This window comes from Sciurus vulgaris (assembly GCF_902686455.1).
Source record: "Sciurus vulgaris genome assembly, chromosome: 1".
NCBI lineage: Eukaryota > Metazoa > Chordata > Mammalia > Rodentia > Sciuridae > Sciurus > Sciurus vulgaris.
This window is the reverse complement of record NC_136461.1, coordinates 41,745,081-41,771,844: the sequence shown is the minus strand read 5'-3', so window position 1 is coordinate 41,771,844 and position 26,764 is coordinate 41,745,081. Positions and strand designations below refer to the sequence as shown.

Genomic DNA, 26,764 nt, shown 5'->3' with positions numbered 1-26,764 from the left:
TTTTAAATATTTAAATTTGTTCTATTTTGTTGTAGATGACAGTAGAATGCATTTATACATTTTGAGAGATCATACATAAATGAAGTGTAATTTCTTATTTTTCTGATAATACATATTGTAGGATCACATCGTTCATGCAGTCATATACGAACACGAGGTAATAATGTCTGTTTCACTCTACTATCCTTCCTACTCCCATACCTTAGATTTTGCCTTGCTCCTGCTGAAACATGTTTATTGATTACTTTTGGCTATGCCTCTTCAAATGTGACCTAGCCCATGATACTCTCCTATCATTATAGGCTAGCTGCCTCATCTTGAAGACTTTTTTTTTAAAAAAGACTGATAGGAAATCCAATATGTCAAAATGCTAATAGTACTATAGTGAGATTATTGATAGTTAATTGCATTTTTTATATAGATTTGAAATATTGCGATGTGGTTATATCAGGGTATAATAAAAAAATTTAAAGTTTGTGTTAAAATTAGTCACCAGTACTTTCATAGATAATTATTGAATTCTCCTTCCTTTCATGATTTCTAACTACAGATATAAAATCAATAACCCTTTGGGCAAGAGGGTGTATAGTCTAAGATCTTCTTTGGGTCAGAGAATCTGTTCTCCATCTTTTCCTCTCCAATGCAGAATGCACTGTCCCCAGAGTTTGCTTTCTAAAACAAAGATATGAGCACATATCTTTCAAAACTTTGGGTGCCCTTTCAACATCACCTGCAGGATCAAGTGCAAGCACTTTAATATAGTTCTCAACATCCTGTACATTTTATTGCCATTCTTCCTCTCCAACTTTATCTCCTAGTAAACTACTAATCTTTATTATTATTATTATTTATTATTATTTTATTTTTATATTTTTTATACAAGGGAATGAACCCAAGGTACCACTAAGCTATATTTTCAGTCCTTTCCATTTTATTTTTAAATTTTGAGATAAAAATAAAATGTTGCCCAGGTTGGCCTCAAACTTGAAATCCTCCTTCCTCAGCCTTCCTAGGCATTGGGATTAGAGGAATGTGCCACCATGCCTAGCACCTGCTAACTGTTCTTTTTTCTTCCTCACCCCATTCTACATCAGATTACTTGCCATTCCTAAAACACATTAACTTTTTTCACCTTTTTTGTTGACATGCAACATTGATATAGTAAGAGCACAAAACTTAAGTATACCACTCAATGGGTGTTCACACAGACATATATATATATATATATATATATATATATTCATGTTTAATCACCATGCAGATCAAGATCTAGTAAATTACCAGCACTTCTTTTAAAAAAATGTTTTAAAGTTCTTAGTTATAGATGGACACAATATATTTATTTATGTGGTGCTGAGGATCGAACCCAGTGCCTCACACATGCTAGGCAAGTATTCTACCACTGAGTCACAACTCCAGTCCTGATAATGTTAATACTTTTAATTTTTTAAAAATAAAAAAAAAAATTTAGTTGTAGATGGACACGGTATCTTTATTTATTTATTTTTTTTAATGTGTGGCTGAGAATTGAACCCAGTGCCTCACATGTGTTAGGCAAGTACTCTACCACTGAGCCACAACCCCAGTCCAAATGTTATACTTTTTGAGTCCTTTCCTGTCCTAGTTTATCTCATCCACACTCTCATTTTTATATATGAAGAAAGAAGACTGGTGTTACTCCTGAGGCCAGAATTACCAACAAATAGTCATTATAAAAAGAAGATTTCAGCTCAATGAAGGAAGAACTTTTATTATCTAGAACAGGTAGATTTGGGAAGGAATGAGTTCTCTATAACTACAAATGTTCAAACAGAAGTTGAATAACCACCTGTAATTTTTTCTGTAAAAAACAGGTCTGATCATCTCTCTCTCTCTTTCTCTCATGTTTAGCAATTGTTCCAAAACTGCCAATTAACTTCAGGCTAAAGGCTCACTTTTTTTTTTTTTTTTTTTAAAGGTATATGTAGTCCCTATGATGTAGTCCTTGCTTACCTTTAAGCACCATCTACTGCCATTTATTTTTTCTTGATAAATTGAACTGTATGAATCCTAATGTGTAAGATCTTATTTTCACTTAAAAAATGCCACCTAAGAAAAACAGACTTTCTAATGTTTCAAGGAAGTAAGCTAATAGATGTGGCTGCAGTTTAAAATTTCATGCATAGAATCCTCAGGACAGATTAAGTTGAATCAATGGGTAGCAATTACACACATGTGCCAGTGTGAGTTTAAGGGCACATGAAATCAAACTAGGGCAGATGAGAAGAAACTCAATTTTAAGAACGGAATTAATTTTTGTTACATTTTTACTATGAAATAGGCATCTTAAAATTTTTATCTTGTTTAAGTGTGCAAAAAGAAAAAGCATAATGGACCTTTTACACTCTCTTTTTAAGTTTATTTTTTATTTTGCAGTGTTGGGGATTGAATCCAGGACCTTGTGCATACTAGGCAAGCACTGTACCACTAAACTATGTCCCCAACCCCTTTACTATCTTTGAGGTAAGGCCACATAACTTAGGAATTGTGGTATTATCATGATCTTTGTAAGAATCACAAAATATTTAAACTTTATAGGGAGTGTCAACAAGGAATTTCTAGGTACTTCTTGTGTATCAAGATTATTCTGGGTGCTGGGATTACAAAGTGAAGACATGGTTAGGACAATGGGGGCAATGCATTCTTTTTGACTACAGATCATCATCAAGTCTAGCTTTCTCCCTGAAGGAATCAAGTATATGGGAAAAAATGGGACTCAGAGAAAAACGTTAGCAGATCTCATCATATTTCTTCCTTGCTTATAAAGGTTCCATACATCCCAGTAACTTGTGTATAAAGCTTGCTTTTTTTCAAATAGCATACATGGCCTTTTATGACCAATCAGTACCTCTGCTTGGTTTGAGCAGACTCCTCAGACTAACTTTCTTGGTTTTGATTAACTTACCAAGTTGCCTTTTCATTCAACATTATTTGTGTGTGTGTGTGTGTGTGTGTGTGTGTGTGTGTGTGTGTGTGTGTTTTAAACCAGTTTTTTGCTATGGTCTGGATTTTGTTTGTTCCTCAGGGGTCCATGTATTAGGAACTTGGTTCCCAGTGAGATGATATGGAAACTGATAGAACCTTTAAGAGGTGGGGCTAGTGGGAGGTTTCTAGGTCACTATAGGCCTTGCCCTTGGCAGGGATTAAAGTAGGTCTCCTGAGAGGGTCATTATAAAAGCCTGACCCTGGCACCATGCTGCTTTCTGCTTCATGGTTTGAGATGTGATCCCTGGCTCCTAACACTTTCCTGCCATGATATGATACAACTGTGAGCTAATAAACCTCTTTACTTCATAAGCTGCCTTTGGTATTTCATTGTAGTAACACAAAGTTCAATAATACTTATCACCTAGGAAGACAACAGAATATGAATATTGACCTACTAGGGAATTATGTTTCTCATTAGACGGGATAAAATATATTTTTGCTGCAAGTAGCTTTCACTTGTTAGGATGAAACTGGAACTTCCAGACTGGAAGGTGAAATTTGAAGACTTAAATACAATCATGAGCTCTTACTTCAAAGTATTAGATGTAAGTGCTCAGAGTATTTTCACAAAGCAGACAGACTTTATAATTTTCTTAGTAACCCATTTGTAGTTCAATGGAACAAATGCAGGGCTGGTATTTATGTCCTGCCTTTGACTTATTTATGATCTTGGTCACTAATTAAACCTTATATGCCCTAAATTTCCTTAATCTTCATGTCAGAATAGTACTTGTATTACTTAGTTGTGATGATAAGACTATGGTTGTCAAAAATTACAATGCAACAAGTGTATAGGTTTTGTAAAATGATGCAAATTTAAGTATTTGTGCTCAAGTTTATAATCTGTTGGGGTCAGACTTTAACATATGCTAGGATTCAGAGATTGGTGGGATCACATTAGAGACAGATTGTGTGTGTGTTGATGAGGATGATTTAACAAAGGAAGTGAACTTGGAGTTGGGTCTTGATGAATAAGAAAAGGAGTAGAAGTGTTTTATCTGGAAAGGATAAGGGCAGCTTTCTTTTTCAGACTTTCTACATACTTCAGACTAAAGGCTGTCCCCAAAATCACAGGCATGTGTCTGGTACACAACAGGTAAATCTTGAAGGTCTAGCTTCTACTTCTACCGTTCAAGCCTCATCCATGTGGAATTCATCACACCCTTCCCATATTTGCCTAATTCTTTGTTCATGTGACCGGTTGCTTTTATTGTAAGGTGGACAGAACTACCTTACTTGCTCAATGGTGAACTTTTGGAGACAGGAATCTGTGGTATTTCTTTGTATCCCTAGGCACCTAACTTGATGCTTTGATCATAATAAGTAATCAGGCAATGTTTATTTAATTGCACTTACTCCAAGGACACTGGTATCACTAAGGCATGTTGGTATCATCTCAATGATAGGTTTTAGGCTTTCACTTTTGTTTCTTGTTCCTTACATCACCTGGCTGAAGTAAGGATGCAGTTTAAATATTTGCAGATGAGGAAACTCAGAGGGTATATTTGCCCAAATTCATCCAGTTGATTAAGTGCCCAAACCAGGAAGGGCTCTTTTTGACTTGATATTCAGTATTCTATCCACTATTCCAGGGCCTTGAAGCATCAGACGGGAAACCTGCAGTAAGAGGGTCCTAGTTTTTTCATCTGTTAAATAGGAGCAATAGTACCTACCTCACAGGATTATTGTGACTATTAAATGATGAATTATGTGAGATCCCTAGCTCAGTGCCTAGCAGTTAGTGGGCAATGCTTGGCCCCTTCGCACCAAGCTTATTACCTCTGGGGGTTCTGAGATGGACATAAATGAGACATTCAATTCTGGCTGTAGCAGAAAGTAGACGAACTACATAAAGGGAACTGTCCCTCTGTAACTTCTTTCCAGTTCCAACCATTGAGTCACAGGCATTATAAAGCATTACCTTGCGAATATTTAAGATTTAGCGGCCCAGTGGTGCATGTCCGTAATCCCAGCGAGTCAGGAGGATCGAAAATTCGAGGCCAGCCTCAGCAATTTGGCGATGGCCCAAGCAACTTAGTGAGACCTTTTCTCAAAATAAAAAGTAAAACCAACATCTTCCCTTCAACCCCATCGTTGTCAGATCCTTTTCCTGGGAGCATGTTGTGTGTCCATGGATCGCTGTTGTGCGATTTGACCAGCTCTGAAGTTGGTTGAATCATCTCCGAGACGGGGTTCTTTGAAAAAACTAACAAAACCACTAAGTGCTCTTTGATCGTGATTTTAAATGATGAATCTAACACGTTAAAAGCCAGTTGTTGAGGAGGGGGCCCATTGATGATAGTTGATTCTAAACCTGCCTGAAACTAAAGAAGTTCTAAGAGCTCTTTCTCAAAAATTTTTTGGTGACTTAATTCCTGAATTGTCTGTCTTTTATAATGAAAGGGGTGCAGCTGCGGTGGGCTGGTGACAACGGTGAACGAGTGGGGGGCGACCTGGGGACTTCCTTGGTCTAGCTCCCCACTGGTGCTCAGGAGCCTGCACTGGCCGCCCGGGGCCCACGGAGACTCGGGCCGGGGTGTGCCAAGCCCGAGGGTGCACACCCAGGGCAGGGCTTCCTTTCCCGGGAGAACAGCTTTTAGCGCGCGGCGCCTAGGCGGCTTCGCGTCCCTTTTCCCGCCGGGGGTCCCCTGAGTAGCGCAGGAACCTGAAGGGAGCCCTGCGAGCGCGCGGACAACCCGGCCTCCTCAGGCCCCGCGGTGCCCCGCAGGGCTGCAGGACCTCGCGACCCCCTCTCAGTGGCTCCGCCCTCCCTGAAAGCCCTCCGCTAGGGGGCCCGCCCCCTGCTCGCGAGCTAACGAGTGTCCTCGCGCGCGCTCCCCTTTCCTCAGCGTGGGTGTGAGTGCGCAGCCCTCCTACTTCGGCCCCCTCCTCATTGTTTCCTCGAGGCCACCACACGCCCCTGAGTGTAGCCCCTCCCTCCAGGGTGCTCACCCCTCCCCCCGCCTCGGTTTAACGGGTGCCCGGGGGACCCCAAGAGCAAGGGAGGGGGACGCCCCTGAACAATTCTTCGGCGTCGGGGTTCTCAGGTCTCGGCGCCGGTCTCCCACCCGCCCGAGCCACGACCCCATTCAGGGCTCTGTTCCTCTCTCCCTTCCCCCTCTCCGGAGCTCCCTCTCCGCCTCGGCCCCCTCCCCTCAGCGGGTCCTCCTCTTTCTCTCCCTCTCCCTCCTCCTCCCCTCCCCATCCCTTCCCCCCCACAATGCAGTTCGCGGCGCGGCGGACATGGCGGTGGAGTCCTGAGCTCGTCGTGTCCCGGCCTCCAGCGGCGGCGACGGCGACGGCGGCGGCACCAGCAGCGGGAGGCGGAGGGGGAGCGGGAACCACTGAGATGAGGAGGCGCCGCGCGCGCCTGTAGCTCGCGGGCCTCGCAGGTACGGAGGTTCGGGCGGCCGCGCTGCGCGGGGTGCAGAGGGGGTGTGCTCGGGAAGGCCGGGCGGCCCCCGGCTTGCCCTCCTCAGGTGCGGCGCCTCGCAGGTGTCGGGAGCCGGGCCGGAGCGCGTCTCAGCCTCCCCCTTGGGGCCTGACACTTCATTCTTTGCCGGAGCAGGCTTCGGGTGTCCCAGGGGAAGGCTGAGGTGTGGGGAGATAGGGACGGCGGCCTGGGCGGCCTGAGGAGGGCATTGGGGCTCTTCGGGGCCGAACTCCATGGAGAGGCTGGGGCTCCCAGCCCGGGGCCGAAACCTGTTGTAGATCCGCGAGATGGATTTTGAGTTAACGGGAATGGTTTGAGCATTCGCTTGGATCCTGTATGGTTCCCTGTCATGTGTGCCTATTCTTTCACCCTGTTTATGTATACATATATACATATGTGTAAATATATAAAACATGTAATACACATACACATACAAAATAAATATTTTCCCCGGGCTCGCCCTTGTGGGGAGAAGGCAGAGATGTCTGTGTGGATTTCGTTTCTTGCTCGCCCGCCTTCTCCGTCTCCCCCGCCCCCCGGCCGAATGGTGGTAATGCGCGCTTTTGACGTGGGTAACTGTGAGATTCGTATTTGTAAACAGACAGCACTCCCCGAGTGTGTTGCACGCCTCCGCAATAGGTTTTAAATCCTTTTGGTATCTGGATTGGAAAAGAGATGTTTAGACCTAAAAGAAGCACATCAGCGAGATTTCTAATCCTGTTTGAATGAGATGTTTTCCTGTTGTTTTAACAGCGTTGAATATACACTTTTTTTTTTTTTTTTTTTAAGAACACCAAATCTTACAATCAGATAATTTTGTGCCTTGCATGAGATCTTAGTTTCGGTATATCATGTTTCTTTATTTTGATACAAAAGTAGTTCGTAGATATTTGACGTTGGGCTTCCTTTTGTGTTCTCCATAAGTTAGTGTTCAGAAATGCAGTTCAAATTGTATTGTCGGCATGCATTTAGTAATTAGCTCTAGTGGATCAGATTACCTTTTATTTCCAGAGATTTTTATCCCCCAAGTCTTGTAGCAGCGAAGTGTTTGTAACACTTGGTGAAACAACATATCCTATTTGTTCGTAAATAAGAAATACTGGCTAATACAGTGGGATAATTCTAAACAAATAATTTTAGAGAAAATGTTGAATTGTGGGATGGTTTAAAAAGAAAAGTTGACTTTGGATGTATGCTGAAATTTTATTTACTCAATCCATGCATGTCTCCTTGCAGTTGTCTGTACACTGCATCCTAGTTCTGTTTAGTCACAACTTATAATGAAATATTGTTTCGTTTAGAAAGCTTTGCTTAAGATGATAAGCTCACTAGTGCTAGTGTGCTTTGATGCTTTTGTAAACGAACTATGAAGTTTTTTTAAAAACCATATGCTTTGGGGAAGATAAGAATTTTAAGTCATTTTATGCTTTAAAAATAGAAAGTTCTTAAAAAAGTCTTTTTAGATAAATTTCCCTGCTCTTTGCAGTTTTTCATTTGGCTAGTGTGGAAAATGAAAAACTAAAGCTTCCTTGAAACAATTCAGAAGTGGAAGTGAAAGTTATTGACAATATTTAAAGTCTAGCAAACATCTAAATACAGAAGTGAAATTTAAGGTCTTCCTTGCCTTGGATCAAATTGTTAATCATGTAGATAAATTAACAAATTATTATCATGCACATGTTTAATTTTATAAATCCTAAATCACACAGCATTACATTTGTTTTAAGATAAGTTGGCTAGAACAATGCCTACATTTTAATTTTAGACTTTTTTAAGATCAAAATTTATAATTGCAATTATGAATATCTGATTTTCAAAAACTGTTTAAAGAGAATTTTTATTAGTTCTCAGAGTAGACTCATTTTAGTAATTAGAGAACTTTTTTTGACCTCAGAGTGAACCTTGGCATACATATTAAGTATCATTAATTCTGTTTTATTCTTTATAGAATGTCAAATTAGGATCTGGCCAATGGTGGTGGCACATGCCTGTAAATCCTAGCTACTGAGGCAGGAGGATCACAAATTTGAGACCAGCCCTAGTATGTTTGAGGTGAGCCCCTGCAAGTTGGCAAGACTGTGTCTCAAAATAACAAGTAAAAAAGGGGCTGGGGAGGTAGCTAAGTGGTAGGGCACACCTAGGTTCAACTCTAGTACCCTCATCTCCAACAAATAAAAATAAAAATAAAAATTAAAAAATAAAAAATAAATCAGAATCTATTGGGTAGAAAAAGGTGTTTGAATTTATTGATTGAAATGTTTCAGAGAAATGCAATATTCAACATTACCTGTAAATGCTGATGTCAGTAAATTTCGTGTATCCTGAAAAGAAAAAAGACCATTTTCATATAACAGAAGCTAATGAGATGTATTACTTTCCAAAATAAATCATAGATATTTTGAGAAAATAATGTTTCAGAATTAAAGTCGTGTTCTTAACAAAAACAACAACTGAAAATATTCCAAAAGACCTGAATGAGACAAGGGACAAGGACACTGTAGATCAAAGCAGGATATGTGGACTTTTAAAAACTAATCTTAGAAGAATTTTAGTTGTTTATATATACCACATGAATTGTTTCATATCTAGAATTCTAGACAATTGCCTAATTTGGGGAATGTTAAAAACCAACATACTGGGCTGGGGATCGCAAGCACAAGGCCCTGGTTCAATCCCCAGCACCATAAAAAACAAAACAAAACAAAACAAAACAAAACAAAACAAACAAAACCCCTCAAAACCAACAGACTGTCCCTGTGTTTCTTATAAACTCAAAAAGAAGAGACGGTACATAAATACAAGGATCAGCAGTTCAGATTTTTCCTTTTAAGTGACAGATTTAATTTGTTTGGGGAGGTATGGTTTCTAAATTATTTTCATATCTGTTTTCTCATTGGATGTCTATAATTATCCTGTGAGTTGAAGCAGAAGAGAGAGTGAAACTAGTATTTATTAGAACAACTGCTTTGTTGCAGGCACAGTACTAGACATGTTCATGCATTTTTTTTTTTTTTTTTTCACTTCTTGATATAAAAACCCTGTTTATAAATGAGCAACTGTGACTCAGGTTAAGTAATTTGCTGACAATCATAGTGTTAGATTTCAAAGCAGATCTCTCTAATATATATGCCATATTGCTTCTTAGGTATATTGAATATTTTCTCAATTTTGTAGAAGGGGGAACCTCCTAAAGTTGGGCATTTGTTCATTCATCTATTCATTTTACAGACATTTGCATTTGTACTTTATATTAGATACCTTTTGAATTTTTATCTTGTAAATTAGATCACCACATGAGATAATGTTTGACCTGTGATTACAACTGTTTTCAGGCTTCTAGCCTAGTACTTCTTTCTCCTTGACTGCTTTCTTCAATAGATTTTACCCATTTTTAATGGGTAATTAGGCCTTCTTTTCCATAGCACTTTCCTTTCCCTTTGTTTCAAACTGTGTGTGTGTGTTTGCCTAAGATCTTTGATCCAAATCATATTGTTTAAGAATTTTTGATTTCTCAAAAGTTTTTTTAAAACCAGGGATTGAACCCAGGTGTGTCACATCCCCAGCCCTTTTTATTTTTTATTTTGAGACAGGGTCTTACTAAGTTGCTGAGGCTGGCTTTGAACTTGAGATCCTCCTGCTTCAACCTCCTTAGTCTTTGGGATTACAGGTGTGTGCCACTGCACCTGACTCAGAAGAGTCTTTTGAAATAAAACTACATCTGGGAGAATTATCTTGTTATGGCTTCTCAGGAAGTTTTTTCACTCATTGACTTGAACTAGTTGACTTTTATGTACTCTCTTTTTCTTTTTTAATATTTTTAGTTGAAGCTGCACACAATGCCTTTATTTATTTATTTTGGTGCTGAGAATTGAACCCAGTGCTGGACAAGCGCTCTTCCAGTGAGCCACAACCCCATCCCCGACTAGTTGACTTTCTAGTTTAGCATTTGAAAGCAATAGGTTAGGGGCATTGGAACGAGTGGACTGGAAAGACAGAGAGGTATTCATATAAACTTAGTGCTTACCAATAAAAATGAGAAATTTTCTTATCTACACAAAGCAGCCTGTACTTTGAAAATGAAATATCTAGGGGTTGGGGATGGAGATCTCTGGTAGAAGCCTTGCCTAGCATGTATCAGGCCCAGGGTTCAGTCCCCAGCTCTGTCAAAGAAAGGAAAAGAAGTACATTTGTTAATTACTCATTCAATAGTTTTAAATGGGTATTTGATTTATAATGTTAATTGCTTACTATATAGTTACTCTGTGCTAATTTCTATTTTCAGTCATGTTCTTACAAGTTTTACCTCAGTCCTTATCCCAGCCCTTTTAATATTATCTTCATTTACAGATGAAGAAAGAAGATGTAGAAGGGTTAACAAGATTTCACATCTGGTTTGCAATAGAACCAGGATTTGAACTAAGGCCATCCGAAGTTAGAACTAGAGATTTTCACTACTACACCATGTTGTACCTCAAACTTAGGGTGTCAAAATGTAGTATGCCTAGGGGTTAATTATGTCTAGTCACATAAGTTGTCAAAAAATATGTCTAAGTACATAAAGTATGAGTTTATGTACTTAACCTGATTACTTTTTATCAGTGTGCTAGCCACTGTAGTTTAAATAATTATTAAAATTTATTAGTTAATAAGTATTCACCAAGTGCCATTCATATGCTATTAGTTTAGGCCAGTGGAATTCAAATAGTGTTTGGAGGCATCATGTGAAAGGTCTTAGAGGCACTGTTTTCATATATACACACACACACACACACACACCATGGTTTTTTTTTATTTTTTATTTTGAGACAGGTTCTCAACAAGTTGTTAAGGGTCTTGCTAAGTTGCTAAGACTGACCTTCAGCTTGTGATCCTTTTGCCTCAACTGCCTGAATTGCTGGGATTACAGGCTATAGTAATATTCTTATTGCAATATTTTCCTTTTCCCTGCTTTTTGTCATCTGGAATGTATTATGATGTCCTCGTGACTTGTGAAAGTATTATTACTTTGATGGCTAATGGAATATGTAATATTGTATTATTTTTTTCCTTTTTCTCTGAGATATAGTTGATAGTATTCTAAATTTTACTTTTAAAAAATACACGGTTCAAGGACTGGGGTTGTAGCTCAGTGGCAGAGTGCTTGCTTAGCATGTGTGAGACACTGGGTTCAGTCCTTAGCACCACATAAAAATAAACAAACAAAATAAAGGCATGCTGTCCATCTACAACTCCAAACAAACAAACAAACAAAAAAAACACAGTTTAAGCTGGGCACAGTAGCATACTCCTGTAATGCCAGTGACTCAAGTTGGGTGTGGTGGTGTATGCCTATAATCTCCTTGACTCTTGAGGCTGAGGCAGGAGGATCACAAGTTGGAGGCTTGCCTGGGCAACTTAGACTCTGCCTCGAAATAATATTTAAAAAGGGCTAAGGATGTACCTCAGTGGTAGCACACTCCTGGGTTCAATCCCTAGTATGGCTAAAGCAGAACAAAACAAACATTTCCTCCTCAAACTACAATTTAGTGGTTTTTAGTATTGTCATCAAGTTGTGAAACTACGGATTTAATTCCAGAATATTTTCATTATCCCAAAAAGAAACTCTGTTCCATTAATAGTTACTCCTCATTACTTCCTTCCCCAAGCTTTGGCAACCAGTAAGCTGCTTTCTGTCTCTAAAGATATGCCTATTCTAGACTTTTCATATAAATGAAATAATATATTATGTGGCTTTTATACCCATCTTCTTTGATTAACTTAATATTTTCAAGGCTTGGGCATACTGTATCATGTATTAGCACTTTATTCCTTTTTATGGGTAAAAGTATTACATTCTGTGGAGATACTCTGTTGTATTTATCCATTTGTCATTTGATGGACATTTGGGTTGTTTTTACTTGTCTGTTATGAACAGTGCGGCTATAAACTTTGTTTAAAAGTTTTTGTATGGATATAAGTTTTGATTCCTCCTGGGTCAACACACTTATGTTTAACTTCTTGTCATACTGTTTTGCAAAGATGCTAGTCCATTCTTCATTTCTACTAGCAGTGTGTGAGGAGTTCTAGTTTCTCCATATTCTTACTATCTCTTGATACTGGACATTTAAAAAAAAAATTGTAGCCATTCTAGTGGGGGAAGTGGTAATTCATGGTGGTGCTTTTTTTTTTTTTTTTTTCAGTACCAAGGTTTGAACCTGTGGGTGCTTAACCACTGACCACATTCCCAGTCCTTTTAAAAATATTTTATTTAGAAACGGCGTCTTACTAAGTTGCTAAGGCTGGCTTGGAACTTTCAGTCCTCCTGCTTCAGCCTCCTGAGCCACTGGTATTACAGGCATGCACCACCACATCTGGTTCATGGTAGTTTTGGTAAGATTTTTCTGTAATGATTAATGATGTTGAGCATCTCTAATCTGCCTGTTGCCCTAATGTGTATTTTCTTTGGAAAGATGTCTATTCACATCCTTTGTCCATTTAAAAATTTGGGTTGTCTTTATTTTTGAATTTGAAAGAATTCTTTATATATTTTTGGATATTAGATCCTTATTAAATGCTTGATTTGTGAGAAAATGTTTACTATTTTGTGGAGTGCCTTTTCATTTTCTTTCTAAAAAATTTAACAACTGGGGTAAAATATACATAACAAAATTTACCATTTTACCTTTTTTTCTTAGTTTTAAAAATTGTGGTAAAAATACACATAAAACTTATAGTCTTAATAATTTCTGGTATTAAGTGCATTAATAATGTGGTGTAGTCATTATCACCATCCATCTCCAGAACTCTTTCTGTAAAACTGAAAGTTGATGCCGATTCAACAGTAACTTCCCTTTCCTGTCCCCGATCCCCTGGCAACCACTGTTTTACTTTCTGTCTCTAGGATTTTGACCACTTCATGTAAGTGGAATCATACAGTATTTGTCTTTTTGTGACTGGCTTATTTCCTTTAACACAGTGTCCTCAAGGTTCATCCTCGTGGTAGCATATTGCAGAATTTCCTTACTTTTTAAAGTTCAACGACTTTCTATCACATGGGTATAACACATTTTTCTCATTCATGCATCTGTTGATGGACATTTATGTTGGTTCCATGTTTTTCTGTGAATAATGCTGCTGTAAACATGGGTGTACAAATATCTCTTTAAGACCCTGGTTTTGGTTCTTTTGGGTATGTACTCGGAAGTGAAATTGCTGGATTATATAGTATGTTAGCTCTTTGTTACTATAACAAATACCTGAGTTAATCAACTTATAAAGGGAAATGTTTATTTTGGCTCATAGTTTTGGAGGTTTCTGTCCAGGATTGATTAGCCTTGTTGGTTTTGGGCCTCTGGTGAGGCAGCACATCATCGTGGCAGTACATGGCAAAAGTACATTTTTCATGACTGGGAAGCAAAGACAAAAAGAGGAAGGGACCCTGGGGTCTTGCTATCCCCTTCAAGGGCATGACCTCAGTGATTAAAAGAACTCCTACTAGGCCTCACCTCTTTTTTCTTTTCTTTCTCTGGGGATTGAGTCCAGGGATTCTTTGCTGGTGATCTACATCCCCAGCTGTTTTTATGTTTTATTTTGAGACAGGATCTCACTAAATTGCTTATGTCCTCACTGAGTTGCTGAGGCTGTCTTCAAACTTGGAATCTTCCTGTCTCAGCATTCTGAGTAGCTAGGATTACAGATATGCACTGTTGTGCCTGGCTCCACCTCTTAAAGTTTCTTTTTTTGGTAGAGCAAGGATTGAACCCAGAGGTGCTTAACTACTGAGCCACATCACCAGCTCTTTTAAAAAAATTTTTTTTAGTTGTCGATGGAACTTTATTTTATTTATTTATATGTGGTGCTGAGGATCAAACCCAGTGCCTCACACGTGCTAGGCAAGCCTTGCTAAGTTGCTGAGGGTGGCTTTGAACTTGCGATCCTCTTGCCTCAGCCTCCCAAATCATAGGGATTACAGGCATGAGCCACTATGCCTAATACCTCTTAAAGTTTCTACCACCTCAAAATAGCATCAATCTAGGACCCAATAATCCTTTAATGTGTAGATCCTTGGGGGACGTTTAAGATCCAAACTGTAGCATTCTGCCATTGCTCTCAAAGACTCAGGTCCATCTCACAATGCAAAATGTATTTAGTCCATCTCCAAGAGACCCCAAAGCTTAACCATTACAGCATTGCTCTAAGTGCAGGGCTGGGAGTATAACTCAGTGATGCAGTACTTGCCTAGCATATATATATGCAAGGCCCTGTTGAGCCTCAGTGCCACAAAAACAAACAACAACAGTGAAAAAAAGAATTCAAAGACTTTTCCAGGACTAAAGAAAAACTATTAGCTGTGAGCCCTGTAAAAAATCAAAAAAACAAGTTAGAGTGGTTGGGGTTGTGGCTCAGTGGTAGAGTACTTGCCTAGCATGTGTGAGGCACGGGATTCACTTCTCAGCACCACATATAAATAAGTAAATAAAATAAAGGTCCATCAACAACAAAAACATTAAACAAAACAAAACAAAACAAGTTAGATACTTCCAAAATACAATAGCACAGGGTTAAGTATTTGCATTCTAGAAGAGAGGAATAGGAAAATTCCAAGAAGAGATCAGGACCAAAGCAAGAATGAAACTCAGCAGGGCAGTGTGGTGGGATGTGAACTCCCAAAAGCTTGGAAAGTCCATACCTGTGGCAAGGCTGGTTGCAGCCCACATGGCTACTCTCTGAGACTAGCTCTGCACACTGCCTGACATTTCCTTTGGCAGTCCATGTTCTTGGCATCTCTGACTTTCTAGGGTCTCCAATTGTAGCTTTGGCTTCATCTGCACAATTCCTTGGATTGCCCTGTCAATGCATCCTATTACACACTGCCTGGCCTCTTAGGTATTTGAATTCTCTGTGAAAGCCTTTATGACCCCATTACTGTATACCTACAAAATCAACATCATGTGGACCATAGGTCTGCCACCAGTGGGAAGTTACACCTGGACCTGCTTGAATCTTGGATATAGTGGTCCTTGAATGCCTTGGTATCTGGACACAGGGAGAGGTGTCCTTGGCAGAGTGAGGTGCTCTGGGGCTTTATTCCCAAAAGATTGTGTCCTGTAAAGACTTTGAAACCAATTTGCATTTCTACACTTTTGAGTCTGCCACTGGTGGGGATCTTGCTGATTCCTGAGATGCCCTTAGGGTATTATCTGTGTGCCTAGTGCTTGGCTTCATTTTATTTTATTTTATTATTTTTTAATTTTATATCTATATAGCTATATCTATATCTATCTGTCTATCTGTATATATATATAGAGAGAGAGAGAGAGAGAGAATGAGTTGTCAACGGATCTTTTGTTTATTTTTTTAAAATTTATATGTGGTGCTGAGTAGTGAACCCAGGGTCACACACATAACAGGCAAGCGCTGTACCACTGAACCACAACTCCAGCCCCTTGACATCATTTTAATTGTGGTAATCTCTTTAGCACCTACACCTTCCTGGACTTTTTCTTTACATGTGCTTCTTTTCTGGCCGGACTACAGGTTTCCAAATCATTCTCCTCTGTTTGTTTTTGTTTATGGTTATAAATGTAAATTTAGCTAAAAGTAACCAGTAGTACTAAGGCTCCTTCCTTGAGGGCTTTGACGCCTTGAAATTTTCTCCACCAGATAACTTAGTCCATGTAAGTTCCGCTTCCAACAAGGTCTCAGGGTGTGAACAGAAAGCAGCCTAATTCTTTGCTACTGTGTAACAATGGTGGCTACTGGTTCAGTCACCAATGAAGTCCTCATTTCCATCTGAAACTCCATCAGCATAGCCTTTATTGTTTGTATTCCTGTCAGCATTTTGGTGGTCTGAGCCTGTACCGAATCACCTGTTCAGCTTCCCTTATAGCTATCTAGGCTTTCTCTAGCCTGTTCCTTGAGACTTTTCCAAACTCCTCCTACAAACCAATTTAAAAGGTTCTTCTACATTGTTTTCAGGTATAGCAACAACTACCCTACTTCTTGGTACTAATTTTGTGTTGGCTTCCCATTACTGTAAGAAATGTCTGAGATAATCAGCTTACAAAGAGAAAAGATTTATTTTGGTGGAGGTTTTAGTGTATAATTGATTAGCCCTGGTGCTTTCAAGCATGTGGTGAGGCAGCACATCATGGAGACAATGTTATGCAAAACTGATCATCTAATGGCCAGTAAGTGGAAGAGGGGAAAAAAAAAAAGGAAGAGACTAGGGGTCCCACTGTTCACTTTAAGAGCATGCCCTCAGTGAGTAGAAGACCTCCCACTAGGCCACACCTTTTAGGGTTTCTACCACCTGCCAATGCTGTGGACTAAACCTTTAATGCATGGGCCTTTGGGGGACATGTAAAATCCAAACTATAGCATATGATAATCCTGTCTGTCTTTATTTATTTTAAGGAAACACCACACTGTTTTCCACAGTGGCTATATCATTCCCAGCAGTGCACAAATATGATATTATCTACCTCTGTCTGTCCATCTATCTATCCATCCATCTATCCATCCATCATCTGTTTTTGATCACAGTTTCTGACTCATAAACTCTTCCCCTAGGCAGAATACAAAAACTAGAATTTTTCTTTCTCAAAGTAGGCCATAGAAACTCTGATCTTCTACTTTTCTGTCTTGGAGCCAAAACATAAAGAAATTCTATAACCTTCCCTGGTTAATAGGTCATAAGACCATCCTCATTCCAGAAGGGATCCTGCCCCATAATTTGGAGGAAGGAATGCTAAAGAATATGAGCAGCCGGATCTTGCTGACTTTTCACTCCCCACTTATTGGTAATCATGCCTATGCAGTGAAGTCTCCATAAAAGCTCCAAAACACAGGATTTGGAAAACTTCAGGTAGCTGAATATGTGGTTTCCTGGAGGGTGGGATGCCTGGTAAGGGCCTGAAAGCTTTGTGCTTCTTCTCCCATACTTCACCTTGTGTATCTCTTCATCTATATCCTTTATAATAAAGTGCTAACCATCGTTTCCCTAAAATCTGTGATCCACTCAAACAAGTAATCAAACTGATATATGATTGGTTTATCAGAAGCACAGATTAAAAACAACCTGGCTGAGGCTTGTGACTGGAATCCAGAGTGGGAAAGGGGATAGTTTGGGGAACTGGGACCCCAACCTGTGAGGTCCAATACAATTTTCAGGTAGACAGTGTCAGCCTTGAATTCAATTAGAGGATACCAAGCTGGTGTATGTAGAATTGATTGCTTACTTGCTGGTTGGAGAAAAAGCCCCACATACCTGGTGTCTGGTATCTGGGTTGACTGTGGTATGTGAGTACAGGATAACAGACACTTTATTTTTGTGATAAGTGTTCCAGTTTCTCAACATCCTTGCCAACATTTATTGCTTTTAATAATAGCCATGTTAGTGGTTGTGTAGTAGTCTCCTTATAGTTTTACTTTGCATTTACCTAATGATAAGTAATGTGGAACATCTTTTAATGTACTTACTGGCCATTCATATATTTTCTTTGGAGAAATGTCTGTTCAGGTCCTTTGTTCACTTTTTAATTGGATTGTTTATTTTCTTGGTATTAAGTTGTAAGGAGTTCTTCATATGTTCTGGATATTAATCTGTTTTCAAATATTTGATTTACCAGTTTTTTTTTTTTTTTTTTTTTTTTGCCTTCTGTGGGTTGCTTTTTACTCTAATAGTGTCTTCTGATGAACAGAAGTTTAAAATTTTTGTCCAATTTGTCTTTTTTATTTTGTTGCCTGTGCCTTTGGTGTCATATCCAATAAACCATTGCTGAATCCAGTGTCATAAAACTTTTCCCTTCTGTTTTCTTCTAGGATTTTTAATAAAAGTTTTAGGTTCTACATTTAGGTTATGGATCCATTTGGAGACAATTTTTGTGTATCATGTAGGGTATGGTGAAAGGTCGTTTTTGCATATGGGTATGCAATTTTTCCAGTACCATTTGTTGAAAAGACTGTCTTTTCCCTAGACCTTCATATCCCTATCAAGAATCAGTTGACCATATGTTTGAGGTTTTAATTTTGGGCTCTCTATTCCGTTGGTCTGTGTGCCTGTCTTTATGCCAATACCATATTATTAGGATTACAGTCCTTTGTAATAAGTTTATTTTAATATTTAATTTTGTTTAAAAATTTTGTTGTACTGGGAATTGGACTCAGGGCCTTGTGCATGCTAGGTAAGTGCTCTGCCACTGAACTATATCCCTAGTCCTTGTAGTAAGTTTTTAAAACAAGAAGTAGGCAATTCATAAACTTAGAGTGTTCATTAATACATAAAATGGATGCTCTGCAAGACTGTGTATTAACTTTACATGTTTGTAAGGATGAATGACACTTGGTAGTTAATGCTGTATCTTTAAACATGTTTTTTTTATTGTACACGGGATACATGTTGTTTCTCTGTACATGGCATAAAGGCATACCATTTGTGTAATCATAAATTTACATAATGTTGTTTGATTCATTCTGTTATTTTTTCCCTTCCCCCCACCCCTCCCACCCTTCTTTTCCCTCTATACAGTCCTTCCTTCCTCCATTCTTGCCCCCCTCCCTAACCCTAACTCTAACCCTAACACTAACCCTTCCCTCTCCCCATTATGTGTCATCATCCACTTATTAGTGATATCATTCGTCCTTTGGCTTTTTGAAATTGGCTTATCTCACTTAGCATGATATTCTCCAATTTCATCCATTTACCTGCAAATGCCATAATTTTATCATTCTTTATGGCTGAGTAATATTCCGTTGTATATATATACCACAGTTTCTTTATCCAGTCATCAATTGAAGGACATCTAGGTTGGTTCCACAATCTGGCTATTGTGAATTGAGCAGCTATGAACATTGATGTGGCTATATCTCTGTAGTATGCTGATTTTAAGTCCTTTGGGTATAGGCCAAGGAGTGGGATAGCTGGGTCAAATGGTGGTTCCATTCCAAGTTTTCTAAGGAATCTCCACACTGCTTTCCAGAGTGGCTGCACTAATTTGCAGCCCCACCAGCAATGTATGAGTATACCTTTCTCCCCACATCCTCGCCAACACCTGTTGTTGCTCGTATTCTTGATAATCGCCATTCTAATTGGGGTGAGATGAAATCTTAGGGTGGTTTTGATTTGCATTTCTCTTATTACTAGAGATGTTGAACATTTTTCCATATGTTTGTTGATTGCTTGTAGATCTTCTGTGAAGTGTCTATTCATTTCCTTAGCCCATTTTTCTATTGGATTATTTGTATTCTTGGTGTAGAGTTTTTTGAGTTCTTTATAGATTCTGGAGATTAGTGCTCTATCTGAAGTATGATTGGCAAAGATTTTCTCCCACTCTGTAGGCTCTTTCTTCGCATTGCTGATAGTTTCCTTTGCTGAGAGAAAGCTTTTTAGTTTGAATCTATCCCAGTTATGGATTCTTGCTTTTCTTTTTTGTGCTATGGGAGTCCTGTTAAGGAAGTCTGGTCCTAAGCCAACATGTTGAAGATCTGGACCTACTTTTTCTTCTATAATCTGCAGGGTCTCTGGTCTGATTCCGAGGTCCTTAATCCATTTTGAGTTTAGTTTCGTGCATGGTGAGAGATATGGGTTTAGTTTCATTCTGTTGCATATGGATTTCCAATTCTCCCAGCACAATTTGTTGAAGAGGCTATCTTTTCTCCATTGCATATCTTTGGCCCCTTTGTCTAGTATGAGAGAATTATATTTATTTGGGTTTGTGTCCGTGTCCTCTATTCTGTACCATTGATCTACCTTTCTATTTTGGTATCAATACCATGCCGTTTTTGTTACTATTGCTTTGTAGTAGAGTTGAAGATCTGGTATTGCGATACCCCCTGTTTCACTCTTCCTGCTAAGGATTGCTTTAGCTATTCTGGGTTTCTTATTCTTCCAGATGAATTTCATAATTGCTTGCTCTATTTCTGTAAGGTACCTCATTGGAATTTTAATTGGAATTGCATTGAATTTGTATAGCACTTTTGGTAGTATGGCCATTTTGACAATATTAATTCTTCCTATCCAAGAACATGGGAGATCTTTCCATCTTCTAAGGTTTTCTTTAATTTCTTTCTTTAGTGTTCTGTAGTTCTCATTGTAGAGGTCTTTCACCTCTTTTGTGAGATTGATTCCCAAGTATTTTATTTTTTTGAGGCTATTGTGAATGGGGTAGTTTTCCTAATTTCTCTTTCTGAAGATTCATCACTTATGTATAAAAATGCGTTGGATTTATGAGCATTGATCTTGTAACCTGCTACTTTACTGAATTCACTTATGAGTTCTAAGAGTTTTCTGGTGGAATTTCCAGGTTCCTCTAAATATATAATCATGTCATCAACGAACAGGGATAGTTTGAGTTCTTCTTTTCCAATTCGTATCCCTTTAATTTCTTTGGTTTGTCTAATTGCTCTGGCTAGAGTCTCAAGAACGATGTTGAATAGAAGTGGTGAAAGAGGGCATCCCTGCCTTGTTCCAGTTTTTAGGGGGAATGCTTTCAGTTTTTCACCATTTAGAATGATATTAGCCATGGGCTTAGCATAAATGGCCTTTACAATGTTAAGGAATGTTCCCACTATCCCTATTTTTTCTAGTGTTTTGAGCATGAAGGGATGCTGTATTTTATCAAATGCTTTTTCTGCATCTATTGAAATAATCATGTGATTCTTGACTTTAAGTCTATTGATATGGTGAATGACATTTATTGATTTCCTGATGTTGAACCAACCTTGCATCCCTGGGATGAAACCCACTTGATCATGGTGCACTATCTTTTTAATATGTTTTTGTATGCGATTTGCTAAAATTTTGAGAATTTTTGCGTCGATGTTCATTAAGGATATTGGTCTGAAATTTTCTTAAAAATGTGGAATGCTTCACGAATTTGCGTGTCATCCTTGCACAGGGGCCATGCTAATCTTCTCTGTATCGTTCCAATTTTAGTATATGTGCTGCCGAAGTGAGCACCTTTAAACATGTTTGTTGTGTTTTTTTAAACTGAAAATTTGTAAGAGCTCTAGTATTTTTTTGTACAAAGTTGTGCCATTATTATGTGTTGGTGTTGTTAGCTCTGCCCATTTTTGGTAGATATTTGATATTTATGCATAAATTTTTAAAGTTTTTTTTTTTTTTTTTTTTGTGGTGCTGGGAATTGAACCCAGGGCCTTGTGCTTGCAAGGCAAGCACTCTACTGACTGAGCTATCTCCCCAGCCCTAAAGATTTTTAATGGATGAGGTCTCACGGTGTTGCCCAAGGCTGGCCTTGAAATTATAATCTCCCTGCCTTAGCCTCCTCAGTAGTTGGAATTATTTGTAGACACCATTTTGTCTGGCTGAAATTTTTTTGTTTTGTGTTTAGAACTTGCATTTAAACTTTCTCTGATACCACCACTTTTAAACCAGTGATTTTCAATATTATGAGGTTTATACTTCCTCAGGAAGACATTTCAGAATCGTAAGTATTCAGAACTGCTTATAGATATCCTCATCTCCCATCCCCCTATTCTTATGTTGTTCCTTACTCTCTTGTTCTATTTCTTAGATAAGTTGGAACAGAAAAAAGGTCGACAAATAATTTTTGTAAATCTTCTAAGGGATATAGATTATTTCTCACATCTGCTTCCTTGGAGCCTTAAATCCAGATATCTGTCTTGCTTTGTTCGTTTGTTTTTTGGGTAGTAGGAATTGTACCCAGGCCTCATACATGCTAGGCAAGTGCCCTACCATTGAGCTACATTCCCAGCCCCAGATATCTGTATCTATGTGAGATAGGGGTATGTGTGTGTGTGTGTGTGTATTTAATTTTAAATTAAAAAATCATTTTGTAATTCTGGTGATTGAACCCAGGGGTTTGCACTTGCTAGGCAAGCTTTCTACCATTGAACCATATCCCAGATGCCCTCCCCATTTTTTAAAATTTTGAGACAGGGTCTTGCTAAGTTTCCCAGGCTGACCTAGAACTTGTTATGTTCCTGCCTCAGCCTCCCTAGTTACTGGAACTATAGGCATGCACCATCATGCCTGTCTAGGTCTATATTTTTAATATACCGCCTATCCACCTGTAATATTCTTCCTCTTGTAAGTCTGGTCTTTTTTTTAATTCACCTTTGTCATTTCAAAGTCACTCCTCTATATTCACTGATAACTTTGATGTAATGGTTGACATTGTATTAGGCAATCATATGCATAAAATTGAAGGTTAACACCTTAACTTTATTTTTCCTTAATTTCTATATTCAGCTCTTACTTTTCTTGATATTTCCTTGATGATATGAATATCTAGTGGTATTCAACTCTTACTTTCAACTACTCACATGGTTGAAAACAATTCTACTTTTGACCAAATCTTCTAAATTATATATATGTGCATCTTTCATGTTTCTTTAGTTTTCTGCTTTATCTTTCTCTATATGGCCTTTTTTTTTTGGGCAGGTGGGGGTGCTTTATCCCTTTTGTCCTATCAGCTCTGTTACTACTTCGGTCCTCACCCTGTTGAAATTTTCATTTTGTAAATTCCCTACCCACTATGTATTTAAATATCTGCAGATTGTATAAGCAGTGGATTGGTGTTTTATATATTTGGCTAGCCCCTTACTGTAGCTTGGCAGTATTCTAGTCAGTTTCCTTTACTGTTCCTCACATTTGGTATTGTTTTATCCATCCCCCTTACTTCCACCACCAGTTAAGCCCTCTACTGCGCTATACTTTTCTTCCTCTATGCTGGCCTCCTGTTTTAAAGAACAGTGTTTAAAAACTCATGTTACTCACAGCTCTTCAAGATACTAATAAGTGGTACTGGCAAAAGAAGCTTATTTAGTCAGCTAAGTCTGGGAAGTGTTACAGATTATATCTTTGTCTTAGAGATTTACAGAGCTTATTAGCTACTGAAGAATCTAAAAGGTTCTTCAGGAATCCCATTTAACTTTTTTTTAACCCTTTTTTTAAAAAAAGGTTTTTTTAGTTGTCAGTGAATCTATTTATTTATTTATTTATTTTTTATTTATGATTGAACGCAGGGCCTCACACATGCCAGGCAAGTGCTCTACTGAGCCACAACTCCAGCCCCATTTAACTTTATACAGCCTCTCTCCCCCTTGAAAGTCTACCAAAATTGTTTGTGATGACACCGAAATTGTTCGTGATAAGACTCCAAGGAACCTTTGAATGCTTTTCACTGTTACTGCTAATGGCTATTATTTATTTTACTGACTCATCTCTTTTTCTCTTTGTACTGTCTTCCTTGTTCTATAGAAATTAACCTAAAACAGAAACAGTGCTACTCTTTTTAGAAATCTGTTGTTTCTCTTTGCCAAAGGATAAACTCAATTCACTATGCAAATGTATGCACCAATTTATATTCCCATTTAATTCATCATTCTGCATGCTATTCAGTGGTCTTGAGGAACTTCTAAGTTTTATGAACACATTTTATTTATACATGCAGTCAGCTATTAGAACTTATCCTCCATCTCTTTTTAAGTTTAGATATCATTAGTTTATTAAAAGGAGAGACATGGAAATTATAGGATAAAGGATTTTTGAACTTCAGTAGAATGGGCTGCTCAGGTGATGTCATTTCAGTAGTGATTTATTTTAGTCTGCGTATTTTCAGTGTTGCTGTCTCTAAGAAATTTCCTTGTCATCTTGAACTCCTTTTTGGTACCTTTGTATTCTGGGAAAAGACCATGATGTCTAACTTTCAAGCTAACTGGTGGAATCTCTCTACCTTTCCTGTAGATCCTGATTCATCAGCTGTTATTGATGCTTGCAGTACTTTTCCTTAAGATTTTTCTGGAAGCATAATGCCTTGTTTGGTTACAGTTTTGATTGCATTCTTTTCAGCCAATACTGAGTCAGAAGAAACATTCTAATGCTTATACTGTTATGATTCTCTGCAGCTGCAGCTCTGTAACTTCTCCATTTTATGCTCTTTACTAAAATTCTTTTTTAACTTAACTGTTATGTTCATGATGAAGGCTTTTCTTAGGCTTTTTCCTCTGGGTTGCAAATTATTGTCCTTATTTGTTTGTATGACTATCTCCCCTTTTAGATATTAGTCCCCAGCACTTAACCTAGCCCCTTATATATCTCAAGTAATGTTTGTTATATTTCATTCCAGATTAATATTTGTTTACCTGAAAAAAAAAAATGTAACCCCAGCCACATAATTTGCAGGGCCTAATACAGAATCAAAATTGCAGAGCTTCTTGTTTAAAAAGCAGGAAGAAAGTGCCATATATTAAAACATAAAACTTTTAGTTTCTTGTACACCCTTTCAACTTGTAGTGTTTTAATTTTACTTTTTAATGCCATTATAAAAAAAGAACAGTTAAAAACTTTAAATTGTTAAGGACGGATTTTACCATTCATCCATGTGGTGCACAATGGTAGTTTTAAATGCAGATGGCCCATGCCTGTAATCCCAGTGGCTACCAGGGGCTCCTAGCCGCTCAAAAGGCTGAGGCTGTTGAATCCAGAGTTCAGAGCCACCCTCAGCAAAAGTGAGGCGTTAAGCAACTCAGTGAGACCTGTCTCTAAATAAAGTACAAAATAGGGGTGGGATGTGGCTCAGTGGTTGAGTTCCTTGAGTTCAGTCCCTAGTACCCAAAAAATAAAAAAAACTAAAAAAATTAACTAAAACAAAATAAATGAAAATGTGGAATTGCTGGTATTTCAGTTTCTACATGTATCTTTATTTCATTCTTACCAGAACAGTGGAATTCCTGTATGAAACTTAACTGTTTTATGTTACTTCTATTTGCACATTCTGGAAATACTTTATCTTTAACTTGCTGATGCACAAGGCAGGACTGAAAGGAAAAGGAACAATGAGTTTTATTATCTTTCTTTTATGTCATCTTTTTTAGAATAAGTGGTTGGTTAATTCAGGAAGGTAACATGGGTAATAAAGAAAATATAGGATTCCTTGGCCTTCATGTTTCTTTTTTCTTTTCAGTTGCCAGAAAAAGAATTTTTAGTTGTGTGTGGTGATGCTCACCTCTAATCCTAGTGACTGGGGAGGCTGAGGCAGGAGGATCGCAAGTTCAAAGCCAGCCTCAGCAATTTAGTGAGGCCCTAAGCAACTTAGTGAGACCCTGTCTGTGAATAAAATATAGAAAAGGGCTGGGGATGTGACTCAGTGGATAAATGTCATGGGTTCATTCCCCAGTACCAAAAAAGTAAAAGAAAACGAACTTTTTTTTTTTTTTTTTTTTTTTGTGGTGCTGGGAATTGAACCTAAGGCCTTACACATGCCTGGCAGTCACTCTACTACTGAGCTTACATTCCCATCCTGTTTGCTTTTTGTGTCACACACTTTTGTGGGTAGAATGTTTATTCTGTCGACATTGGGTAAAGTCTTCTTTGTGTATATGCACATATATTTAAAATTTTTTTCAGTTGTTAAATGGGTCTTTATTTATTTATATGCAGTATTGAGAGTCAAACTCATTGCCTCATACATGCTAGGCAAGCGCTGTACATCTGAGCTATGCCCCAGCCCTTTTCTGTATATATTATGTCCATTGGTATATAATGTTGTTCGAGTCTTCTATTTCCCTATCCGTCTTCTGTCTTGTTGGTCTATTGAAATTGGGGTGTTGAAGTTTCCAGGTATTTTTGTAGAACTATGTTTCTCTTTAATTCTGTTAACTTTTGCTTCATGTATTTTGAGAGTCTCTAGTTTGGTGGGTATTTGTATATACTTGTTATATGTCCTTACTGAGTTGAACCTTTTATCAATACATAATGTCTTTCTTTGTCTCTTATAACCTTTTTAACTTAGTGTATTTTATTCTAGAATAATATAGCCACCCCAGCTTTTTCTTGGTTACTGTTTGCATGGAAAATCTTTTTCTATCGTTTTATTTTCCATCTCTTTGTTACTAAAGCAGATCTCTTGTAGATGATAGATGGGTCACATTTTTTTTTTTTTTTTTAAATCTAATTTGCCAACCTCTCCCTTTAATTGGATAGTTTAGTTCATTTACAGTTGAAGTAATTAATGATAAGGAAGGATTTACCATTTAGCTATTTCTCTTCTGTATTCTAATTTATTTTGTGTGTGATACTGAGCAGCATCATCAGCACTTTTTATTTTTATTTTTATTTTGAGACAGGGTCTTGCTAAGTTGCTGAGGCTAGACTTGAACTGTGATCTTCCTGCCTCAGCCTCAGTAGCTGGGATTACAGGTGTGTGTCACCATGTCTGGCTTCTTTTCTGTGTTCTTATGTGCTTTTTATTCCTCACACTTTTACTGCCTTTTTATGTATTTAGTTTATTTTTTATAAACTATGGTTTTGATTCTCTTCCTTTTTTACGTTTTTATTTTCTT

General features: G+C 38.1%; 1 protein-coding gene across 7 annotated transcripts in view; it reads left to right on the top strand.

Annotated features, from left to right (window-relative positions):
* The first annotated feature begins 6,234 nt into the window (after positions 1-6,234).
* Positions 6,235-26,764, top strand: part of TUT4 (terminal uridylyl transferase 4) — a 119,076-nt gene continuing 98,546 nt past the window's right edge. For 6 of the 7 annotated variants that reach the window (XM_079141988.1, XM_079141986.1, XM_079141987.1 and 3 more), the window contains exon 1: positions 6,235-6,419. The gene's annotated coding sequence lies outside the window, so the exon portion shown is untranslated. The remainder of the gene's footprint in view (positions 6,420-26,764) is intronic. The other variant, XM_079141991.1, reaches the window with a different exon arrangement.